This window comes from Pleurodeles waltl, chromosome 1_2, assembly GCF_031143425.1.
Source record: "Pleurodeles waltl isolate 20211129_DDA chromosome 1_2, aPleWal1.hap1.20221129, whole genome shotgun sequence".
In the NCBI taxonomy this organism is placed as follows: Eukaryota; Metazoa; Chordata; class Amphibia; order Caudata; family Salamandridae; genus Pleurodeles; species Pleurodeles waltl.
In genome coordinates this window covers 1,312,798,483-1,312,820,221 of record NC_090437.1, presented here as the reverse complement: position 1 = coordinate 1,312,820,221, position 21,739 = coordinate 1,312,798,483, and the positions used below count along the sequence as shown (strand labels likewise).

The window sequence follows — 21,739 nt, the reverse complement described above, 5'->3', positions numbered from 1 at the left end:
CCAGGAGGGCCTTTGCCACTGCAGGAGCTGTAGTGGTCCTTAAAGGAATTGCTTCAGGATATCTTGTGGCATGGTCCACTACCACCAAGATAAACCTATTGCCTGAAGCAGTAGGAGGGTCAAGGGGGCCAACTATGTCAACCCCCACCCTTTCAAAGGGAACCCCAACCACAGGCAGTGGGATAAGGGGTGTCTTTGGGGTGCCACCTGTCTTGCCACTGGCTTGACAGGTTTCACAGGACTTACAAAATTCCTTTGTGTCCTCAGACATCCTAGGCCAATGAAACAGGGGAACAAGCCTGTCCCAAGTTTTCATTTGTCCTAGATGCCCAGCTAAGGGAATGTCATGTGCCAGTGTTAGGAGGAACTTTCTGTACTCCTGAGGAATCACTAATCTCCTGGCAGCTCCAGGTTTAGGATCCCTATGCTCAGTGTACAAGAGGTTGTCCTCCCAGTAAACTCTGTGAGAGTCACTGACATCCCCATTAGCCTGTTTGACAGCTTGCTGTCTGAGACCCTCTAATGTGGGACAGGTTTGCTGTGCCACACTCAGCTCCTCTCTGGCAGGCCCCCCTTCACCCAAAAGCTCAGCAGTGTCTGCTTCCAGCTCCTCTGGTGTAGGTTCTGCACAGGGAGGGAATTCTTCTTCCTCAGAAGTTGAATCCACTGTAGAGGGAGGGATAGTAGGAAGTGGTTTGCTTCTACTAGCCCTAGCTTTAGGGAGCACTTGGTCCATTGTTCCAGGATCCAAGCTTCCCTGTCCTTTTTGCTTTTTGGCCTGAGCCCTTGTCAAAGCAAAAATATGCCCTGGGATGCCCAGCATTGCTGCATGGGCCTCCAACTCCACATCTGACCAAGCTGATGTCTCCAAATCATTCCCTAATAGACAGTCTACAGGTAAATCTGAAGCTACCACAACTTTCTTTGGACCAGTTACCCCCCCCCAGTTGAGATTTACAACAGCCATGGGGTGGCTTTGTGTTATGTTGTGAGCATCGGTTACTTGGTACTGGTGTCCAAGTATGTGTTGTTCAGGGTGCACCAGTTTCTCAATCACCATTGTGACACTGGCACCTGTGTCCCTGTAGGCCTGGACCTCAACACCATTTATTAGGGTTAGTTGCTTGTACTTCTCCAAGTTATGGGGGCAAGCAACCAAAGTGGCTAAATCAATAGCTCCTTCAGAGACTAAAGTAGCCTCTGTGGTCTCCCTAATCAGACCAACCCCAACTAAATTACCAAAAGTGAGCCCAGCTACTCCCTTGGATTGGCTATTAGTAGGTTTGCTCCCACCACCACTGCTATTAGTAGGGACACTAGGTGTAGCAGTAGGGGTTGTAGTGGTAGGAGCTGTGGTGCCTTTCTTTGGACAACTGGGATCTGTTGTCCAATGGCCTTTTATTTTACATAAATAGCACCATGGTTTCTTTTCCTTGTTCTGATTAAAGGAGGATTTGGACCCACCACCCCCACCAGAGTGTTTTTGTGGGCCTGATGAAGACTCATTTTTAGATTTGTCCCCACCCTTGTCAGAAGACTTACCATCCTTCTTTTTGTTGCCATCTTTGTCACCCCCTGTATGAACTTTTCTGTTCACTCTTGTTCTGACCCATTTGTCTGCCTTCTTTCCCAATTCTTGGGGAGAGGTCAGATCAGAGTCCACCAAGTACTGGTGCAACAAATCAGACACACAATTATTAAGAATATGCTCTCTCAGGATCAAGTTATACAGGCTGTCATAATCAGTAACTTTACTGCCATGTAACCACCCCTCCAAGGCCTTCACTGAATGGTCAATGAAATCAACCCAGTCTTGTGAAGACTCCTTTTTGGTCTCTCTGAACTTTATCCTGTACTGTTCAGTGGTTAAGCCATAACCATCCAGGAGTGCATTCTTAAGAACTTGGAAATTATTAGCATCATTTTCTTTCACAGTAAGGAGCCTATCCCTACCTTTTCCACTAAATGATAGTCATAGGATAGCATCCCACTGCCTTTGAGGGACATCCTGTACAACACAGGCCCTCTCAAGTGCAGCAAACCACTTGTTAATGTCATCCCCCTCCTTGTAAGGGGGAACTATCTTGTGCAGATTCCTGGAATCATGCTCTTTTGCAGGATGACTATGGGGAATCCTGCTGCTGCCACCATGGGTATCTAAACCCAACTTCTGTCTTTCCTTCTCTAATTCAAAAGACTGTCTATCCAAATCCAGCTGTTGCTTTTTAAGCTTCAGTCTGGTTTGTTCCACCCTCAACTTATTGAGTTCCCTCTCTAACATTCTGTCATCAGGGTTGGTGGGAGGGACATTTCTAGAAACAGAGCTATGATGGGAATGAACAGAAGGAGACCTGTCCCTTACAGAAGCCACCCTAACAGCTTGGTTTACAGAAACATTACTACCAGTATGGTGAGAATAAATGCTTTTGCTATGATGTGAGACAACACTATTTATATGGTGTGGCTCATCATCATTACCAACTGTTGGACCTGGCTTTTTGACAGGGACATCCCCAAACTTTTTGCCTCCTTCCTCCTATTTTGTCTGACCTGTTGTTGTTGGCTTTTGACCTCTGAGCACTTTACCACTGCTAACCAGTGCTAAAGTGCATATGCTCTCTGTGTAAATTGTACATTGATTGGTTTATCCATGATTGACTATTTAATTAACCTGTAAGTCCCTAGTAGAGTGCACTACATGTGCCTAGGGCATGTAGATTAAATGCTACTAGTGGGCCGGCAGCACTGGTTGTGCCACCCACCTCAGTAGCCCCTTAACCTTGTCTCAGGCCTGCCATTGCAAGGCCTGTGTGTGCAGTTTCACTGCCACATCGACTTGGCATTTAAAAGTACTTGCCAAGCCTAGAACTCCCCTTTTTCTACATATAAGTCATCCCTAATGTGTGCCCTAGGTATCCCCTAGAGCAGGGTGCTGTGTAGGTAAAAGGCAGGACATGTACCTGTGTAGTTATATGTCCTGGTAGTGTAAAACTCCTAAATTCGTTTTTACACTACTGTGAGGCCTGCTCCCTTCAGAGCTAACATTGGGGCTGCCCTCATACACTGTTGAAGTGGCAGCTGCTGATCTGAAAGGAGCAGGAAGGTCATATTTAGTATGGCCAGAATGGTAATACAAAATCCTGCTGACTGGTGAAGTCGGATTTAATATTACTATTCTAGAAATGCCACTTTTAGAAAGTGAGCATTTCTTTGCACTAAAATCTTGTTGTGCCCTTCAATCCACGTCTGGCTAGGTTTAGTTGACAGCTCCTTGTGCATTCACTCAGACACACCCCAAACACAGGGTACTCAGCCTCACTTGCATACATCTGCATTTTGAATGGGTCTTCCTGGGCTGGGAGGGTGGAGGGCCTGCCCTCACACAAAGGACTGCCACACCCCCTACTGGGACTCTGGCAGACAGGATTGAGCTGAAAGGGAACTGGGTGCATTTCTTAGAGACTCTTTGAAGTCACCCCCACTTCAAAGGCACAACTTAGTATAAAACAGGGCCTCTGCCCTACCTCATCAGACACTTGCTGGAGAAGAAACCTGAACCAGAAACTACATCCTGCCAAAAGAACTGCCTGGCTGCTCAAAGGACTCACCTGTCTGCTTTCTCCAAAGGACTGCTGTCTTGCTGTTGCCCTGCTGCCTTGCTGAACTCTTGTCTGGCTGTGAAAGTGCTCTCCAAGGGCTTGGATAGAGCTTGCCTCCTGTTCCTTGAAGTCTCAGGACCAAAAAGACTTCTTCCTTTCACGTGGACGCTCCGTGCGCCGAAAATTTCGACGCACAGCTTGTTTCGCGGCGAGAAAAACGCCGCACACCGACGCTGATCAACGCAACGCCCTCGGGACGATCGAGACTTCGACGCACAACCTCGCAAGGACAAAGCCGCCCGACTTCCAAGGAGAAATCGACGCGACGCCTACCGTGAGTGCGAAACTTTGACGCACGGCCTCGCAAGGACAACGCCGCCCGACTTCCAAGGAGAAATCGACGCGACGCCTGCCGTGAGACCAAAATTTCGACGCACGGCCTCGCAAGGTCAACGCCGCCCGACTTCCAAGGAGAAATCGACGCGACGCCTACCGTGAGATCGAAACTTCGACGCGCAGCCCCGCAGAACGACGCGCAGCCGGAAAATAAGCAGGAGAATCCACGCACAGACCCGGGACATCTGGTAATCCCCGCGATCCACAAAAAGAGACTGTCTGCGCGCCGGAAAACGACGCCCGACTTCCCCGCGTGGAAAAGAACGACGCAAGTCTGTGTGTGCTGAGGAGAAATCGACGCACACACCCCTTTTTCCACGCATCTCTTCTCCTGTGGCCCTCTGAGGAGATTTCCCACCAGAAACCAGGTACTCTGTGCTTGAAAGACACTTTATTGCTTTTTAAAAGACTTAAAGACACTTAATATCACTTTTCAGTGATATCTTTACAAATTCGTATTGCAACTTTGATCGTTTTGACCTACAAGTACCCAGATAAATATTCTATATTTTTCTAAACACTGTGTGGTGTATTTTTGTGGTGTTATACTATGGTGTTGTATGATTTATTGCACAAATGCTTTACACATTGCCTTCTAAGTTAAGCCTGACTGCTCGTGCCAAGCTACCGGAGGGTGAGCACAGGCTGATTTTGGATTGTGTGTGACTTACCCTGACTAGAGTGAGGGTTCTTGCTTGGACAGAGGGCAACCTAACTGCCAACCAAAAACCCCATTTCTAACATTGGTGATCAGCGGTGAGGATAGGACTTGTGTTTGTGCAGTGACATACAGTAGCTAAGTATTTCACTACCTACCCACAGTTGAAGGTCAACTTGATTTTTTATCTCTTTTTTGACTTTTGGTCTCTGATGTCCTCCTGGATATACTATTGATATTTTGGACTTTGGATTTTGGTTTTTGCTGGTAAGATCCTATCAGAATGGGATCGCTTACCTACTTATTCTTTTTGCCTACTGACCACCTCACTAAGGCTGACCTAAGGAAGCTTTGCAGAGAATGTGGCCTTCCTGTAGCAAAGAGATCTACTAAAGCAGAGATGCTACATGCCTACATAGTCTGGGAGGAAGACAGATGGGCAGAGAGAGAGGCAGCAAGAAACCAAATGACTAAGTACCCCTCAGAGGAGGAGGAGGACGACTCAGATGAGGAAAGAGACCCAGTGAAAAAAGAATGGCTCATGGCTCAAGCACGGTGGATGGAAGAGCTAGATGAGTTTATTGAAAGGGCTGAGGCAGCAAGTCTCTTAGCCCTGGAAGAAGAAAAGATTGCAGCTCAAGAGCTGAGCTGTAAAGAGCTGAAACTGGAGGCCGGAAGGGCTGAGTCCAGTTCAGATGGTGGCAGCAAAAATCTTGCATCTAGTACTGCTGAAGAAGGGCACAAGCCCAGAGATGTGGTACCCAACTTGAAGAAGAGAGTTGACACACCCCAGGTGGTTCAAGGGTATGAGGTAGTTCCCGTTATGCACAGGGTCCCTGAGAAGGATTGGGGAACTGGCACAGGGAGTCATATTCCTACTGGGGGGAGGGACACTTTACTGACTCTAGCAGAGAGTGACAGAGAAAAGGGTTCCCCCCTGGTGGACGTCCTGGATATAGAGTGTAGAGACATCCCAGAAGAGTTTGGGTTGAGTGTCAGGGACAGACAGAAACTGTCTCACCAGTCTCAAGAGGGTGATGTAGAGTGCTTTTCCAAGGCTGAGTTACTAGGTGGTTGGGTGAAGGGTACTGTGGTTAATACATGTGAAGGGCAGAGTGATGTAATTGCTGGAGAGCATATGTCTGGTCCTTATTTTCCAGAGCTACGCCAACACCAGGTGGAGTGTGAGTTCTCTGACCCCAGGGAACTTACAGTGGAGGCAGACTTTTGGGTGAGTACCAGAGAGTCTGAAGAGGCATTTGGGGGTGCTCCTGAAGGGAGTGGTCTAGGTGGTTCCCGACCAAGTGAGGTGGGAGAGGATTGTAGTGTCCCAGGTAGGTCTCAGAGCCTAACCTGTACCGTAGGGCCACCTTTTGAGGGAAGCCCCGCAGTGTCAGAAGAACTTGGGGGGATGACTGTAGACAGCATCCCAACAGTTCTGGTGTCTGGCAGTACCACTCCTAGTGAGGGGGTGCAGAAGTCCAGACATAGGGTTGAGAGGGGGTGGCAGACCCCAGTGGAGGATCTTGAAAGTCAGGGGTCAGCTCTGAGAGCAGAGCCCCCCAGGAATGACCCAGGTGAGACCGTTTCTGGTTTGGGGGAAACCCAGACTCTGCCGGATGGGCAGAGGTCGGGAGACCTGCGCCAACCAGACTCTTGTGTGGCCCTTGGGGACGGCGTGTCCCTTGTGGGGGGTGAGAGTGCCCCCCAGGAAGTCCTGGCATGCCAGGCAAAGATTCAACCTCAGGGTGGTGACTCTGGGTTGGATAACCGGGTTCAGAGGTTAAACTTTGACCTGGTGGGGGGTAGATGTGCCCCCCAGAAAGTCCTGGAATGCCAGGCAATGGCTCAACCTCAGGGTGGTGACTCTGGGTTGGCTTACCAGGTGAAGAGGTCAAACTCTGACCTGGTGGGGGGTAGGTGTGCCCCCCAGAAAGTCCTGGCGTGCCAGGCAGTTGTCCAACCTCAGGGTGTCGACTCTGGGTTGGATGGCCAGGTTCAGAGGTTAAACTCTGACCTGGTGGGAGGTAGGTGTGCCTCCCAGAAAGTCCTGGGGTGCCAGGCAATTGCCCAACCTCAGGGTGGTGACTCTGGGTTGGCTAACCCGGTTCAGAGGTCAAACTCTGACCTGGTGGGGGGTAGGTGTGCCCCCCAGAAAGTCCTGGTATACCAGGCAATGGTTCAACCTCAGGGTGGTGACCCTGGGTTGGAGAACCAGGCTCAGAGGTTAAACTCTGACCTGGTGGGAGGTAGGTGTGCCTCCCTGAAAGTCCTGGCCTGCCAGGCAATGGTTCAACCTCAGGGTGGTGACTCTGGGTTGGATATCCAGGTTCAGAGGTTAACCTCTGACCTGGTGGGGGGTAGGTGTGCCCCCCAGAAAGCCCTGGTGTACCAGGCAGTTGTCCAACCTCAGGATGGTGACCCTAGGTTGGAGAACCAGGTTCAGAGGTTAAACTCTGACCTGGTGGAGGGTCAGTGTGCCCTCCAGGAAGTCCTGGCGTGCCAGGCGATTGTTCTACTTCAGGGTGGTAACTCTGAGTTGAATGGCCCAGTTCAGAGGTTAAACTCTGACCTGGTGGAGGGTCAGTGTGCCCTCCAGGAAGTCCTGGCGTGCCAGGCAATTGTTCAACCTCAGAGTGCTGACTCTGGGTTGGATACCCAGGTTCAGAGGTTAAACTCTGACCTGGTGGGAGGTAGGTGTGCCTTCCAAGAAGCCCTGCTGTGCCAGGCAATTGTCCAACCTCAGGGTGTTGACTCTGGGTTGGATGACCAGGTTCAGAGGTTAAACTCTGACCTGGTGGGGGGTAGGTGTGCCCCCCAGAAAGTCCTGGCGTGCCAGGCAATTGCCCAACCTCAGGGTGGTGACCCTGGGTTGGGGAACCAGGCTCAGAGGTTAAACTCTGACCTGGTGGGAGGTAGGTGTGCCTCCCAGAAAGTCCTGGTGCGCCAGGCAACTGTTCAACTTCAGGGTGGTGACTCTGAGTTGAATGGTCAGGTGCAGAGGTTAAACTCTGACCTGGTGGAGGGTCAGTGTGCCCTCCAGGAAGTCCTGGTGTGCCAGGCAATTGTTCAACTTCAGGGTGGTGACTCTGAGTTGAATGGTCAGGTGCAGAGGTTAAACTCTGACCTGGTGGAGGGTCAGTGTGCCCTCCAGGAAGTCCTGGCGTGCCAGGCAATTGTTCAACTTCAGGGTGGTAACTCTGAGTTGAATGGGCAGGTGCAGAGGTTAAACTCTGACCTGGTGGGGGGTAGGTGTGCCTCCCAGGAAGTCCTGGTTTGCCAGGCGGTGATCCAGTCTGAGGGTACAGACCCTGGGCTGGAAGACCAGGTTCAGGGTGTCCCCCCGGACCTGGAGGGAGGGGCTACTGATAACAGTGCCCCTACCATGTTGTCTTCTGAGGAGGCCACTCCTAGTTGGAGGGTGCTGGACCCCAGAAGGGAGGGCAGGGGGAGGGAAGCCTCACCCCGGGCCCTAGTCCAACCTGAAGGTACAGACCCCAGGTTGGAGGGCCAGTGGCAGGTTAACAGCCCTGCACTGGTGGAGGAATGGTACAGGGCGACTTCTGTAAGCCCCCTGGCCATGTTGGACTCTGGGGGTACCGCTCCGGGAGGGAGGGTACAAAGCCCCAGAGGGGAGGACCAGGTTCAGGCTGTCATCCCTGACCTGGTGGAAGGGAGAGTGGTTAAAGGGTGCCCAGCACCTGGGGCTACCGCCCCCCACTCTCCACAGCCACAGTGGTTGGAGAGCTTTGAGAGGCCTGGGGCCTGGCTCTCATCCCTGGCAGCTGTCAGTAATCACTGTGGCTTGCTGTCCGGGTGGACAGAGTTATCCCTGGGGAGGGGACAAGTGTCACACCCCAGGGGTAGAGTGGGCAACACCACTATGTTGGTCATGGGGGTACTATCCTGCTCCTGGGATACATCTGTGAGCAAAGTAAGGTTAGGTGCTGCACAGATGGGATCCGCAGGAAAGGAGAAAGGTTCCCCATGGATGGGCTTAATGGGCCCTGAGAGTATGGACAGAGGGATCCAATGGGAGTCAAGAAGGCGAAGAACTGGAGCATGCCCCTGCTGTTGTGGGCCTGGGTCCTTGTTCTGTCGCCTCAAACAGGGAAGTACATCAGGATAGTGATTGTTCTCCCCTGGCTTTAGGCTGGTGGGGGGTCATGTTGGACCTGGCTTTTTGACAGGGACATCCCCAAACTTTTTGCCTCCTTCCTCCTATTTTTTCTGACCTGTTGTTGTTGGCTTTTGACCTCTGAGCACTTTACCACTGCTAACCAGTGCTAAAGTGCATATGCTCTCTGTGTAAATTGTACATTGATTGGTTTATCCATGATTGACTATTTAATTAACCTGTAAGTCCCTAGTAGAGTGCACTACATGTGCCTAGGGCATGTAGATTAAATGCTACTAGTGGGCCGGCAGCACTGGTTGTGCCACCCACCTCAGTAGCCCCTTAACCTTGTCTCAGGCCTGCCATTGCAAGGCCTGTGTGTGCAGTTTCACTGCCACTTCGACTTGGCATTTAAAAGTACTTGCCAAGCCTAGAACTCCCCTTTTTCTACATATAAGTCATCCCTAATGTGTGCCCTAGGTATCCCCTAGAGCAGGGTGCTGTGTAGGTAAAAGGCAGGACATGTACCTGTGTAGTTATATGTCCTGGTAGTGTAAAACTCCTAAATTCGTTTTTACACTACTGTGAGGCCTGCTCCCTTCATAGGCTAACATTGGGGCTGCCCTCATACACTGTTAAAGTGGCAGCTGCTGATCTGAAAGGAGCAGGAAGGTCATATTTAGTATGGCCAGAATGGTAATACAAAATCCTGCTGACTGGTGAAGTCGGATTTAATATTACTATTCTAGAAATGCCACTTTTAGAAAGTGAGCATTTCTTTGCACTAAAATCTTGTTGTGCCCTTCAATCCACGTCTGGCTAGGTTTAGTTGACAGCTCCTTGTGCATTCACTCAGACACACCCCAAACACAGGGTACTCAGCCTCACTTGCATACATCTGCATTTTGAATGGGTCTTCCTGGGCTGGGAGGGTGGAGGGCCTGCCCTCACACAAAGGACTGCCACACCCCCTACTGGGACTCTGGCAGACAGGATTGAGCTGAAAGGGAACTGGGTGCATTTCTTAGAGACTCTTTGAAGTCACCCCCACTTCAAAGGCACAACTTAGTATAAAACAGGGCCTCTGCCCTACCTCATCAGACACTTGCTGGAGAAGAAACCTGAACCAGAAACTACATCCTGCCAAGAAGAACTGCCTGGCTGCTCAAAGGACTCACCTGTCTGCTTTCTCCAAAGGACTGCTGTCTTGCTGTTGCCCTGCTGCCTTGCTGAACTCTTGTCTGGCTGTGAAAGTGCTCTCCAAGGGCTTGGATAGAGCTTGCCTCCTGTTCCTTGAAGTCTCAGGACCAAAAAGACTTCTTCCTTTCACGTGGACGCTCCGTGCGCCGAAAATTTCGACGCACAGCTTGTTTCGCGGCGAGAAAAACGCCGCACACCGACGCTGATCAACGCAACGCCCTCGGGACGATCGAGACTTCGACGCACAACCTCGCAAGGACAAAGCCGCCCGACTTCCAAGGAGAAATCGACGCGACGCCTACCGTGAGTGCGAAACTTTGACGCACGGCCTCGCAAGGACAACGCCGCCCGACTTCCAAGGAGAAATCGATGCGACGCCTGCCGTGAGACCAAAATTTCGACGCACGGCCTCGCAAGGTCAACGCCGCCCGACTTCCAAGGAGAAATCGACGCGACGCCTACCGTGAGATCGAAACTTCGACGCGCAGCCCCGCAGAACGACGCGCAGCCGGAAAATAAGCAGGAGAATCCACGCACAGACCCGGGACATCTGGTAATCCCCGCGATCCACAAAAAGAGACTGTCTGCGCGCCGGAAAACGACGCCCGACTTCCCCGCGTGGAAAAGAACGACGCAAGTCTGTGTGTGCTGAGGAGAAATCGACGCACACACCCCTTTTTCCACGCATCTCTTCTCCTGTGGCCCTCTGAGGAGATTTCCCACCAGAAACCAGGTACTCTGTGCTTGAAAGACACTTTATTGCTTTTTAAAAGACTTAAAGACACTTAATATCACTTTTCAGTGATATCTTTACAAATTCGTATTGCAACTTTGATCGTTTTGACCTACAAGTACCCAGATAAATATTCTATATTTTTCTAAACACTGTGTGGTGTATTTTTGTGGTGTTATACTATGGTGTTGTATGATTTATTGCACAAATGCTTTACACATTGCCTTCTAAGTTAAGCCTGACTGCTCGTGCCAAGCTACCGGTGGGTGAGCACAGGCTGATTTTGGATTGTGTGTGACTTACCCTGACTAGAGTGAGGGTTCTTGCTTGGACAGAGGGCAACCTAACTGCCAACCAAAAACCCCATTTCTAACACCAACTATGCTAGACTGTCTAGTAATGGGCAGGCTAGGAAGTTTCTTTCCTGAATCTTTTCCTGGGGGAGTCCCTGAATCAGATTGAGAACTATTAGGTACTTTTTCAACAGATGAGGCACCTATGGCCTTATCCTGTTCTCTTAGCATGTTAAGTAACAGTTCCAAGGAAGGATTCTTCCCTACACTCAAACCTCTCTCTATACAGAGACTCCTTGCTCTTTTCCAGCTAAGGTTGTCATATGCAAGTTTGGACAGATCAACATTTTGGCCTGTGCCAGACATTTTTTAGAGAGAGTTAAAGTGATAGAAAAAGAGATAAAAGTTTTCAGAACTTTTTGGAAAGACAGAAAAAACTTTTTAAACTTTTAAGAACTTTTTGAAAGTTTAGAAGTACTTTTCAGCACTTAGAAAAGAGTGAAAAGAGGAAATGCAAAACTTTTTGGCTATGTGTATATACACTGACCTTGTTTTGTATATTTTTCTCTTATGAAAAGTACAATGACAAGAGTGGTAAGTAGTCTCAAGCACTTATCCCACCACTGCACAACCAATGTAGGAGGCTGGACTGGCTTGTAGTGAGTACCAAGGGGTACTTGCACCTTGCACCAGGCCCAGTTATCCCTTATTAGTGTATAGGGTGTCTAGCAGCTTAGGCTGATAGATAATGGTAGCTTAGCAGAGCAGCTTAGGCTGAACTAGGAGACGTGTGAAGCTACTACAGTACCACTCAGTGTCATATGCACAATATCATAAGAAAACACAATACACAGTTATACTAAAAATAAAGGTACTTTATTTTTATGACAATATGCCAAAGTATCTTAGAGTGTACCCTCAGTGAGAGGATAGGAAATATACACAAGATATATATACACAATAGCAAAAATATGCAGTATAGTCTTAGAAAACAGTGCAAACAATGTATAGTTACAATAGGATGCAATGGGGAAACATAGGGATAGGGGCAACACAAACTATATACTCCAAAAGTGGAATGCGAACCACGAATGGACCCCAAACCTATGTGACCTTGTAGAGGGTCGCTGGGACTATTAGAAAATAGTGAGAGTTAGAAAAATAACCCTCCCCAAGACCCTGAAAAGTGAGTGCAAAGTGCACTAAAGTTCCCCTAAGGACAAAGAAGTCGTGTTAGAGGAATAATGCAGGAAAGACACAAACCAGCAATGCAACAACTGTGGATTTCCAATCTAGGGTACCTGTGGAACAAGGGGACCAAGTCCAAAAGTCACAAGCAAGTCGGAGATGGGCAGATGCCCAGGAAATGCCAGCTGCGGGTGCAAAGAAGCTTCAACTGGACAGAAGAAGCTGAGGTTTCTGCAGGAACAAAAAGGGCTAGAGACTTCCCCTTTGGTGGAAGGATCCCTCTCACCGTGGAGAGTCCTGCAGAAGTGTTTTCCCGCCGAAAGAACGCCAACAAGCCTTGCTAGCTGCATATTGTGCGTTTGGCGTTTTTGGACACTGCTGGGGCCCAGGAGGGACCAGGAGGTCGCAAATTGGACCTGAAGAGAGAGGGGACGTCGAGCAAGACAAGGAGCCCTCACTGAAGCAGGTAGCACCCGGGGAAGTGCCAGAAACAGGCACTACGAAGATGCGTGAAACGGTGCTCGCCGAAGTTGCACAAAGGAGTCCCACGTCGCCGGAGACAAACTTAGAAAGTCGTGCAATGCAGGTTAGAGTGCCGTGGACCCAGGCTTGGCTGTGCACAAAGGATTTCCGCCGGAAGTGCACAGGGGCCAGAGTAGCTGCAAAGTCCCGGTTCCCAGCAATGCAGCCCAGCGAGGTGAGGCAAGGACTTACCTCCACCAAACTTGGACTGAAGAGTCACTGGACTGTGGGGGTCACTTGGACAGAGTCGCTGGATTCGAGGGACCTCGCTCGTTGTGCTGAGAGGAGACCCAAGGAACCGGTAATGCAGCTTTTTGGTGCCTGCGGTTGCAGGGGGAAGATTCCGTCGACCCACGGGAGATTTCTTCGGAGCTTCTGGTGCAGAGAGGAGGCAGGCTACCCCCACAGCATGCACAAGCAGGAAAACAGTCGAGAAGGCGGCAGGATCAGCGTTACAGAGTTGCAGTAGTCGTCTTTGCTACTATGTTTGCAGGTTTGCAGGCTTCCAGCGCGGTCAGCAGTCGATTCCTTATCAGAAGGTGAAGAGAGAGATGCAGAGGAACTCGGCTGAGCTCATGCATTCGTTATCTAAAGTTTCCCCAGAGACAGAGACCCTAAATAGCCAGAAAAGAGGGTTTGGCTACCTAGGAGAGAGGATAGGCTACTAACACCTGAAGGAGCCTATCAGCAGGAGTCTCTGACGTCACCTGGTGGCACTGGCCACTCAGAGCAGTCCAGTGTGCCAGCAGCACCTCTGTTTCCAAGATGGCAGAGGTCTGGAGCACACTGGAGGAGCTCTGGACACCTCCCAGGGGAGGTGCAGGTCAGGGGAGTGGTCACTCCCCTTTCCTTGGTCCAGTTTCATGCCAGAGCAGGGGCTAAGGGGTCCCTGAACCGGTGTAGACTGGCTTATGCAGAATTGGGCACATCTGTGCCCAAGAAAGCATTTCCAGAGGCTGGGGGAGGCTACTCTTCCCCTGCCTTCACACCATTTTCCAAAGGGAGAGGGTGTCACACCCTCTCTCAGAGGAAGTTCTTTGTTCTGCCATCCTGGGCCAGGCCTGGCTGGACCCCAGGAGGGCAGATGCCTGTCTGAGGGGTTGGCAGCAGCAGCAGCTGCAGTGAAACCCCAGGAAGGGCAGTTTGGCAGTACCAGGGTCTGTGCTACAGATCACTGGGATCATGGGATTGTGCCAACTATGCCAGGATGGCATAGAGGGGGCAATTCCATGATCATAGACATGTTACATGGCCATATTCGGAGTTACCATTGTGAAGCTACATATAGGTAGTGACCTATATGTAGTGCACGCGTGTAATGGTGTCCCCGCACTCACAAAGTTCAGGGAATTGGCTCTGAACAATGTGGGGGCACCTTGGCTAGTGCCAGGGTGCCCTCACACTAAGTAACTTTGCACCTAACCTTTACCAGGTAAAGGTTAGACATATAGGTGACTTATAAGTTACTTAAGTGCAGTGTAAAATGGCTGTGAAATAACGTGGACGTTATTTCACTCAGGCTGCAGTGGCAGGCCTGTGTAAGGATTGTCAGAGCTCCCTATGGGTGGCAAAAGAAATGCTGCAGCCCATAGGGATCTCCTGGAACCCCAATACCCTGGGTACCTCAGTACCATATACTAGGGAATTATAAGGGTGTTCCAGTAAGCCAATGTAAATTGGTAAAAATGGTCACTAGCCTGTTAGTGACAATTTGGAAAGAAATGAGAGAGCATAACCACTGAGGTTCTGATTAGCAGAGCCTCAGTGAGACAGTTAGTCACTACACAGGTAACACATTCAGGCACACTTATGAGCACTGGGGCCCTGGGTTACCAGGGTCCCAGTGACACATACAACTAAAACAACATATATACAGTGAAAAATGGGGGTAACATGCCAGGCAAGATGGTACTTTCCTACAAATGGCGTCTGCCTGTCCTGTGTGGAGGGACAGGTGGAAGTGAGGTAATTCCGCTGAAGTTGTGCGCCGTTGCGGGAGGCGGTCAGTAACCGCTGTGCAACTCCTTATTGGTTAACATTGGGCGTTACAGTGGCCAATGGTGATATAAGCCGGCCGTGATGGTATGCACCGCCAGGGACGTGACATTTTCTATCTGAACACTTACTTGCTACCTGACCTTCAACAGGAAAAAACCTACACTGCATATGCTGCTGTGACCTGTATCTGGAACCTACCATGGCCCGTGTGACTGGGGAAAGGGCCTCTGCCTTCACCTTGGCGGGGTTGGAGCGACTGGTGGATGGGATCCTACCCTAGTACGGACTGCTGTATGGGCCTCCAGACCAACAGGTGAATACACTGTGGGCACGATGCATGTGGCATGAATGCATGAAGTGGTATTTGTGAAGGCTTGGTGTAGGGTGGGTGGTGGAAGTCCCATGGGCGGCATACAGGTTGTGTGCTGGGCCATGTGTGAATAAATGGTGATGTGAAGGGGTATGGTGGGCCAAAAGTGTAAGGCAGGACTGTCTGACCAATATTATTTTCCTGTGTGGATTTCTTCTGCAGGTCAGCGCCCATAAACAGAAGGGTATATGGCGTGCCATCGACAAGGAGGTGCGGACCCTGGTGGTCTACGGCAGGCGGAGCACCCACTGTCGGAAACGGTGGGAGGACCTGAGACGCTGGGCACGGAAGACAGCGGATGCCCAGCTGGGGATGGCCTCCCAACAAGGAAGGGCTGCCCGTTGAACCCTGACCCCCCTGATGGCCTGCATACTGGAGGTGGCCTATCCTCAGCTGGATGGGAGCTGAGGGCATCACAGCAGCCACAAGGGGGTGAGTACAGTTCCCATTATTACTACTTACGCATGGTAGGGTGGTATCGGGGTGCAGGATGTGTGTCAGTGGGTGCTCTTAGGCTAGGCCTGACATTGCAGAGTAGGTCCCATGGTGGCCAGGGTTCTGAAGTGATCAATGTGGTACCTAGCTCTTAGGCATCCACTACTGGTCAGGGCTGCGTGGGTCCCAGGTGTGCGGCATTTGGTGGTGTGTGTCCCTCCCCATGCCCTAGTGGCTAGCAATATAACTGGTAGTGTAATGCATAGTGTGTAGGGCTGTTCCCTGTGTGTGGGAGTGGTGTGTACGGCAACAGTGGTGTTGGTGCAGGCATTGACCTAGGGAATCCTTTGTCTCCCCCCTTTTTTTGTTTTGTCACCCTTTTCTCATGTGCATTAGCATCGTCTGGTGGAGGAGCAGAGGCACGTCCTGAGTACGTGGAAGAAAAGAAAGACTCTCCGCAGTCTACCATTAAAAAAGAAGAAAAGACTCCTCAGCAAAAGCCACAGTTTAAAAAGAAGAAGGTGGCAGCACTGACAGCTAAGAATGCCAGTATACTTGAGAACACTGTTGAGGAACAAGACGTGGGCAGTGACTCTGTTAGACAGCACGGCAGAGGTCACGATATGTCATCAGGGTCTGAGAGATCTTCTGGATGCGACAGCAACTAGCGATTACATGAAACAGCAGACGGCCGCGTTCTCCCCCCCCCCATAGGGTTTATGATTTAAAAATTCAGATAGAGGGAGACGTGGAGCACATTATTAGTGTGATATTTTGGGATGAACTTACTAGTGATATCCTATTGGCCAAAAGAGACTGGCCACCTGAACACGTCCGCAAGCTCCCGCATGGGGAAGATGTCATTTTGCTTTCTTTCTCGATCTTGTTCCGGAAGCAGACAAAGAAGCATATGCTTCTGAATGGGCTTTAGCACAGGCACCTGCATTATATCACTATCATGTAGGATGGGACAAGGAATCTCCTTGTCATGTTATTCCCGTTAGGTCTACACCCCAACCGCTGGCACAATATCCCCTTAAACATGAAGCAAAAGCTCAGCTGAGGGAGATCCTCACCCAATTTAGCACATGAAAGTCGGGACCTGAGTTCATTCTCATTTGGCTCTCAGAAATGCTTTTGTCGTTTACCTCAAGGCTATAAAAATAGCCCAGGGCTCTTTTCAGCCAGTGTAACATCAATATTTCATGATATTGATTCCGAGGCGTTGTCCTACGTGGATGACATATATCTCACAGACGACATCCTTGACATTCATCTTGCGAGGGCCGATCGGATCATTTTGGGATTTGCAGACCTCGGTTACAAATTCAATTTTAGGAAAAGCAAAACAGCCTTTCTCAGTGTATTATTCCTGGGATATGAGCTATCGAACGAGGGAAAGAGCTTGGCCCCGCACTTTCTAGAAAAATGTGCTCAACTGCACCCTCCTAACACGCTAAAGAAGCTCCAGTTATTGCTAGGTTTCTTTAATTGTGGCAGAACATACATTCCAGAATATGCACAACGGATCAAGCCACTTTATGACTTGGTTCAGCCCAATTTTTCTAGCAGACAGTGGACAATTGAACATACACGCATCCTTAGGGAAATGCAACAGGACATGCTAGAAGCTAAACATTTGCACACACGTGACAATAAAACAAATTGGGTCATCAGAATAATTGCTGGTGCCATTGGATTTACTTATGTCACCTTTAATAAGGATGACACGGTGCCCATAGCATATAAATCATATTTATACTCCAATGCTGAACAGCGTTTTGCACCCACAGAAAAGATTCTGACGGAGTTCAGATGGCCGTCATAAAAGAAAGGCACTTGCCCAGGAAAAACTTATTACTGTTGTCTCCCCGGTGCCAGCCTTAGAGGCTGTCACTAAAGCAAGCGTTCCTAACGCTAAAGCATTACATCCACGTTGGATTCAATGGGCAACGTCTCTGACCGCCACTGATGTCGAATACATTTTTGATCCAAAACTTCAGACACAAGAGTTTCTCCAGTACAAACAAGAGTACCCCGCCCCTCAAAATGTCTTCCCACTAGACAACTACCATATTGTCATATACACTGATGGTTCAGCACAACCGGCTATATGTACTAAACATCAATACTCTGCAGCTTGCGCAGCCGTGAGCGGAGTGATGGAAGATGGAGTTTTCCACCCTCTCAATACTTACACACAGACCATAGGGGACTGCACAGCCCAGTTGGCTGAGCTTAAAGCTCGTGTTCTAGCGCTCGAACATACTGAGCCAGGATGCCAGACTTTAATAGTCTGTGACTCTTATTACTTCGTCCAGTCATACAATGACTATCTCAATCATTGGAAACTGAACGGGTTTAGAGATTCTAAGGGGAACACCATTAAACACAAAATACTGTGGGGGAGGGTGGCTGATCTTAAGGAAAGGCTGCCATGTGTGCATGTAGTCCATAAAATGGGACACCACCATGTAGGAGTGCATGTTACTGGTAATACATTGGCTGATGAAGCAGCAAAAGCAGCAGTAGCTACGGCTTCTGTGGCTGCAGTGACTCGTTCACAGACGAGATTGGATAATGAAATATTGATTGCCGTTAAAGCTTCGGCTGCAGGCAAGCCCATTCCGAAAGGATACCCTACAAACTATACTTACCATATCTGTGCGCAGAATTTTGATTACACAACAATTCCTGGGGTTGGAGATCGAGTGATCCCCAATGAAGACCAGAGATAAGATCTAATTAAAGCAGCGCATGAGGGTGTTGCTTCTGCACATGCTGGTATACAGGCCATGATGACACTCCTACAGAAACGCTTCTGGTGGCCTGGTCTATGCAGACGAACAAAGCAGTATGTCCTTTGCTATGACATTTGCCAGCAGATTAAGGGCTCTAATATCAGACGCCCACCGCAGACATCCCTCTTAGTGTCCAATAGGCCACTACAGTGTGTGTACCTGGAACATTGTGGTCCCTTACAGCCAGATGGTGCATACAAATAAATTTTAGTCGCTGTAGATTCCTGTTCTAGATTCCTGTGGGTATGGCCACAGCGGTCAGCTGACGCCCGGAATGTTATAAAAGACTTGCTGATCTTCATTGGTACATATGCGGTAGCAGCATTCCATTCGGACCAGGGCCCTGCATTTGCCTCTAAGGCATTCAGGGACACCATGGGGACGATGGGTGTTGAACTCCATTACTCCTCACCATACCATCCCGAGGGAAATTTGGTCATGGAGATGCGGAATCATGATCTAAAGCAGTCCTTAACAGCTCGAGTATTAGGTTCAGGCCGCAGTTGGTTGTATTACCTATATGGGGTCCAGAGAGCACTGAATAATCTGCCAAGACGGTCCTTGGGGGGGGGGAACGCACTCCATATGAGGTTCTCTTTGGTATACCTATGTATGTCCCAGATCTTGATGCCCTTGGTATGGTGGCAGCAGAAACACCAACTGACATAAATGAACGTCTCACTGTTTTACAGGAGCTTCAGCAATTTCGTGATGATAAATCATCTGCAAGTGCTGCCACCTTAGGAATAAGGGATGGCTGGATTCCTAAAGTTGGGGATCTGGTTTGTGAGAAGATCGTAGTGAAGAAGGAGTTTGGTCCATCATACAGAGCACCTGTACCAGTCTTGGGAATTCAAGGCACCAGGACTGTCATCTTACCACCACTGTCTGGTTCTAAGACAAACAGATTAATCTCCATTGATGACATCAAACTACACCATGTGGCCGATCCTTCACAGTAGACCAAGAGGTCCCTTTGGTGGTTCCCGATCCCCTCTCACTACCCAACAGGACATACATCTACATAGTAGGATGAACATCACTACTACAGACTATGCTGTTCCAGACACCTCTTTGAACATGGGGAGGGCAGAAAATGAACTCTTGCTGCTTCCAGTCATTACTTCAGTGACCACCACGATTCAAGATCTAGCTGTTTTTTACACAAACACATCACAAACTAATGACACTGTCTACCAAGAGCCCCCAGGTGAAGTGGACCAAAGTACGGATGGTGCACCGGCTCCCGTGTTTGCAGAGACTGCCTCTGGCTATTTCATTGACAGTGATGATTTTTCTTAAGACTCATCCACTACTGTGACTGACAATGTTTCAAAAAGTAGTAAGCTGTATCAATGGCCTAAAAAGAAGTATTTGAAATACCCATGGAACTACTTATGGTTCTGTTTGACATTTTTTGCATTATTTTTATGGATTGGATTTGTGACTGTTTTCTTTTTGCTTATAAATGGTCAGTATATTGCTGATCGCTCCTCTGTGGAGCCTGTTGATGAAGTTTCAACTCCATATCATTCTTCACATAAGGTCCGAAGAGATTTGTCCCCTGTGCATATTACAGCAATACCGATTTCTGATGGGATTGTGTGGGACAAAGTTCCATTCGATATATACAGGCCTACTGAAATTATTCAACTACCATACGTGTTCAAAATTTCAATGATTGATGTAATTACACCTGATGTTGTCTCTGATGATTGGGATGTCCAAACAGTTGATTCTATGCTAACTGAAATGAAGGACTATTCCGCTTTTGAAAGTGATGATGTATATGAATATACAATGAATTATGGGAAAATGTTCTGCTATAACAATTGGGGACATTACTACCTACACCGTGCCACTAGATACAGGCCAGTATTTAACTACACACAGGGGTAACACTGTTCTACACCACCGGTGGGGAGCCCAAAGTACTATAGTGATAAATGTACATACTTTCCTGGGCATGACACAAGAAAAGCAGAGTTGTATTATTTTAAAATACCTCCGGCACAAATTAGGAAAAATTTGATAGCTGATACAAAACTGATTTATTCAGATCCCTTTGTTTCCCGGCTCGCAGTTGAAGGTTACGAATACTGGAAGAGCACTACTGATTTGAAAAGTATATGGGGAACACAAGATTGGCAGATACAGGGTAGGGAGGCTTTATTTCGAGCATGCCTGTGCAAATGATTTTCTTAAATGACACTATTCAGCAGACATCCTGTCTGGGGTTAGCAAAAATTAAAGACTTGAACACGCCCTGTATCCCCACCCCGGCAAAGTTTAAAGATTGGCAATGCTCCCTCAATATCACTGAGGACAAGCTAGATGCAATGGTTAAGGCTGGTACTTATATTTCTTCACTTTCTAGTCCCGGCGGGTGGTTAATATGGCCTACTGACACTAATGAGTGCCAAACATGTTTTATTATCTCTTCAGGGGTTTTTTCAATTAACAGGCCAGACCCTCGCTTTGTATCGGGTCAACATACAGGTATAGTTACGGCATACAGTGTGGGTAAGCTGTGCCAGCAATGGGTACAGACCAACACGTTCACCGCAGTTAAGAAACACCTGAATACTCTTTCTGAAGATATAGACTTGCAGGATTTTCTGCTGGGTCCTAGGAAACAGCGCTAGAAAAGTTTTTTTATATGCTATGTATAATGAAATTTGGAAACTTTCCCAGATTGAGGCTGCTGCGCGTTTAAGGCAATTGGATGAAGAAAATTTAGAAAAAGCATTAGCTGTTGTCGACAACGGCATAAATACACTGTCCAACAGGATTTATTCAATATCAAATATAGTGTTGTCTGCTATTGATATCACTCAGACAGACCTGTCCCGGTTATATCATGGGCAAACACAGCTGCGTTCCATCATGCAGCTGGGTTGGACTCTACAGACACAGAAAAATGGCCGCATTCCATGGAAGTATATTAACAGGAGTGAATTCTTCACTGCTTTTAATTTTTCCAAGGAACAACAGACAATGGCTAAAAGGAAGGCTAGCTTCACCATGCTTCATGTAGATAAATTAGATAAGTTGCCCTTCACGGTAGCAGAGAGCCCTTCAACTATCTGGCTCTTACATGACATAATTAATTTACCGATTTCGAACTTTCGTTTCTCGAGCTGCCTGAAACATCTTGCAGTGGGAAGGTAAGAGCAACTAGGAGATAGCTATATTAAGGAAGAGTGGGAGTTGCCCTTTGACTACAAATGTCTGAATGGCGAAACAGAGGTCTTTCTTAGCAGACGCAAATCTCAGACTGCTGTTCGTCATTCCATGATATGCAAGCAGGTGTCTCTTCACAGTCTTTGCAATGCCGGGGTCGTAAATTTAGCCTGTTTGCTGAAGGGTACTCCCGTCCCTTTGATTCACCCGTTATTTCATGTACTTTCCAATGGAAGTTATGTGGTA

At 48.7% G+C, this 21,739-nt stretch overlaps 1 protein-coding gene across 9 annotated transcripts in view; it reads right to left on the bottom strand.

Moving 5' to 3' along the window:
* The window catches only part of LOC138250922 (major histocompatibility complex class I-related gene protein-like), a 687,827-nt gene that overhangs the window by 444,263 nt on the left and 221,825 nt on the right, over positions 1 to 21,739 (bottom strand). The gene's annotated exons all lie outside the window — the stretch shown is intronic.